Source organism: Dromiciops gliroides, chromosome 2 (assembly GCF_019393635.1).
Source record: "Dromiciops gliroides isolate mDroGli1 chromosome 2, mDroGli1.pri, whole genome shotgun sequence".
In the NCBI taxonomy this organism is placed as follows: Eukaryota; Metazoa; Chordata; class Mammalia; order Microbiotheria; family Microbiotheriidae; genus Dromiciops; species Dromiciops gliroides.
Genome location: NC_057862.1, coordinates 668,902,736 through 668,906,915, shown reverse-complemented (window position 1 = coordinate 668,906,915; position 4,180 = coordinate 668,902,736). Strand labels below are relative to the sequence as shown.

General features: G+C 35.0%; 1 pseudogene; it reads left to right on the top strand.

Moving 5' to 3' along the window:
* The first annotated feature begins 378 nt into the window (after window positions 1-378).
* Window positions 379-2,378, top strand: LOC122739592 (annotated as a pseudogene).
* The last annotated feature ends 1,802 nt before the right edge of the window (window positions 2,379-4,180 follow it).

Below are 4,180 nucleotides of genomic sequence, written 5' to 3'. Positions count from 1 at the left end.
AACAAACAAAAAAACAAACAAAAAGTCTCCAGATCACCTTACTTTTCTAAGTTTAAAATAATGATACCCTTAACTGTTATTATTTACCTTCCCTCCCCATGGTATTGGAGGGTTGAAGCAACTTTCTATTTTCGCTATAAAAGTTGTGGTTCTAAATGAAAACCTGTTCTGTTCTTATAAATGACAAAGGAAAGTAGTGGGTGTACACATATAGCACTTTCCAGAATTACAGTTGCTTCGACTCTTACAGAAATGCTCATTCACCATCTCATTGGTAAATAGGTATGTTAATCACAATAGCAAATAATTTGTAAGTGGACACTGTCAAAAACTGAATCCACTAATCTAAACTAGAAAGTCCCACTATTCTTCAAGATAATGGTGTTGTGTGGGAATCAAAGAGAAAATAATGATTATAATAGAGATAAAGATTATGATCCTAGTGATGATATTGATGAGAAAAAGGAGGAGGATTTTGAAGAGGAGAACAATAATGGCAGTAAATGGAGACAATATGAAAGAAAACATGAAAATCTGCATTACAATACTTTTATTTTGTTTAGTATTTTATTTCCCCCAATTACATGTAAAATAAATTATAACATTTATTTCTTAAAACTTTGAGTTCCAAAATTCTCTTCCTCCCTCCTTCCCTCTGTCTCTCCTTATTGAGAAGGCAATTAACTTGACTCAGGCTATATATATATATATATATATACACACACACACACATACATACACACATACACAAATATACATACATATATATGTGTGTGTATGTATATGTGTATACATATGTATAGGTATAAGTACACATACACACATATATAAATGTATACATGTGTGTTTATTTTATGTGTATATATGGGCATATATATTCAGTCATGTAAAACATTTCCATATTAGCCATATTATTAAATAAAACAGAACAAAAAATCCCCAGGAAAATAAAGAAAGTTAAAAAATATGCTTTGATATGCATTCAGACTTCAGTCCTTTCTTTGGAGATAGAGTTTTTAATTTATAATTATTAGAAACTATCTTAGATCATTTGATTGCTGAGAATAGCTAAGCCATTGGCATGTCATCATTATACAATATTGTTGTTACTGTGCACACTATTCTTTTGGTCCTGCTCACTTCACTTTGCATCAGTTCATGCAATGTTTTTTTTTTTTGTTTTCCTAGGTTTGTTTGTTTGTTTTCTCAGAGGACCTTGCTTATTTCTTAAAGCACAATAGTATTCTATTACAATTATACAGTCAGCAATTCCCCAATTGATGGGAATCCCCTAAGTTTCTAATTATTTATCATCACAAAAAAGAGCTGTTATAAATATTTTTGTACATATAAATATTTCAAACCCTGTGTTTTTTTAATGTAGAAGGTGCTAATTTTTTGGTTATACTGACTCTGGTGTCACAATATTTGAATTGATTCTTCCTGTTTGCTTGCAATATTTCCTCCTTGGCCGGGGAACTCTACGATTTGTCTATATTATTCCTGGGAGTTTTCAGTTTGGAATCTCCTTTAGTATGTGATCAGTAAAGTATTTCTTTTTCTTTTTTTTTTTTTTTGTAATCTTCTGGTTCTAAAATATCAGGTCAGTTTTCTATGATCATTTCTTGAAAGCTTATGTCTAGGATCAGTGGGCTGTGAAACTCTGCCTTGCCTGAATATTAAAGACCACAAAAGTGTCAGGGCCTACATTTCCACCTGCCAGAGGTGGAAGAGGAAAAGGAGAAGTGGATTTGAGTGAGTCAGATTTCCAAGAAGTATTCATGAAGAGATATGACTTCTCACAAAAAGATTCAATACAGAGAAATTACTCAGCATGCTGTGGAAGAAGTTCATAACCATAATTTCAGGTGAGAACTAGAACAGAGAGAGAACATTGCTGAAAGAGAAAAAATATATTATCCTTCTAGAGAACACACAACTTCATCTCTTATGTATAAGAAACCTCAGTTAAATCAAATTCCTATAGCTGACCTTGATGCAGAGGATTCCATAACAGATGAAAATGATGAAGATAAGGATTTTGAGGAAGAAAATCATGATGGTGACACTGAAGCTCTACTTGCAGAACTTGAAAAAAAATGATAAAAAAGGAAAAGCAAGCTAGGAAGGAACAAGAACAAAAGGCTGAAGAAGAGAGACTTCAGAAGAAAAATATCCTCAGTGGAAACCCTCTCCTTAATCTCACTGGTCCCTTTCAGCCTCATGCAAGCTTTAAACTAAAGACAAGGTGTGATGATAATGTTGTCTTTCAGAACTGCACCAAAGGAGTAGATAAGCTGAAAAAGGACAAAGGATTTTAAAATGGTAGCCTTCAATTAGAATATCACAAAAAGTTCATGGAGAAATATATCAAGTAATACATTTATATAAAAAAAAAAAAGCAGGGGGGAACTCATTCAAACTGTAAGGGTCATTCTGGCTTTACTTTGGTCAGGATTTTCTTCCAATGCTTTTAATAGCACATAGATTTCCTTTATTTAAAATTCTAAAATACCATTTTTTTAGTCAACAGTACTTTATTTGATAATGGCATCCTAGATCTAGGACCTGGTTTAACCCCTCTTCCTATATTATATATTTTTTAATATTGAATAGAATTTTATTTTCCAAAATATATGTAAAAACAAATTTTAACATCAATTTTAAAAAAAAATGTGTTCCAACTCCTCTTCCTCTTCCATTCCCACCCCCTGCCCACTAGAATTTAAGCATTTCAAAATAAGATATACATGAGTAGTCATGGAAAACATTCCCACATTAACTAGGTTGTGAGAGAAAACAGTAAAAAAAAAAAAACCCAAAACCCAAAACTTCAGATAGAGGAATTGTCAAGGAGGAAAAAATCATTTTAATGTGTTTCCAGGGGCAGCTAGGTGGCACAGTGGACAGAGCACTGGCCCTGGAACCAAGAGCACCCGAGCTCAAATCCGGCCCCAGACACTCAACACCCACCCACCGTGTGATCCTGGGCAAGCCACCCAACCCCAACTGCCTCACCAAATAAAAAAAAAATAAAATAAATATGTTTCCATCTATTTTCAGATACTATCACTTCTTTCTCTGTAGATGGGTTGACATTTTCATAAGTCCTTCAGGGTTATATTGGATCATTGCCTTGCTGAAAATAACCACATGCTTCCCAGCAGATCATCTTACACTATTGCTGTTATTTTGTATACAGTACATTTCACTCTGCTTCAGTTCATGTAGTTCTTTCCAGGTTTTTCTGATAGTATCCTGTTCATGATAACCTAAATAAAGTACCTTAAATTTGACAAAGAATTTTCTTCATATTAACCCAGCAAAGTAGGTACCATAAGTTTTGGCATTATATTCAATCATCATAACTATTTCCCTCCATCCTATTCCCTTCCCATGATATTTACTCTACTTTCTATCTTCTTTTAAACTATTCCTCCTTAAAAGTGTTTTACTTCTGACTGTCCCTTCCCCTACTCTGCACTCCCTTTTTTTCCCACCCTTCCTTCCTTATCCTCTTCCCCTCATACTTTCCTGTAGGGTTAAATAGATTACTCTTCCCAACTGGGTGTGAATGTTATTCCCTCCATGAGCCAACTCTGATGATTTTAAGGTCTTTGAGCTAATTCTGTGTTACAAATTTTCTTCCTCCCTCTCTCCTTAACCCTCCCTATGAAATCGAGCAATTCAATATGTCATACTTGTGAAATTATGCAGAACATTTTTACCTTCCTCGAAAGTATTTTGCTTTTTATTGCTCTCTTCCCCAATCTGCCCTTGCCTCCTTCCCCTCTTCCCCCCTTTATCTCCCTCCCCTCCCTCAGGACAAAAATATATTACTATACCCACTTGAATATGTATGTTAATTCTTCTTTGAGTCAATTTTGACAATATTAAGGTTCATTCACTCCCCAATTCCTTCCCCCTCTTCCCCTCCCATCCATAAGCTTTTTTCTTGTTTCCTTCATGTGAACAATGTCTCCCCAGACCATCTCTCCCCTACTCCCTCTCCCAGTCCATTTCTCCCACACCTCAACCCTATTTTAAAGATGTCATTATGGGTTATTTAGGCGGCACAGTGGACAATGCACCAGCCCTGGACCCAGGAGGCCCCAAGCCCAAATCTGGCCCCAGACATAAGACACCTCTCAAAGAACAAAACATAAATGCTTTACAGATA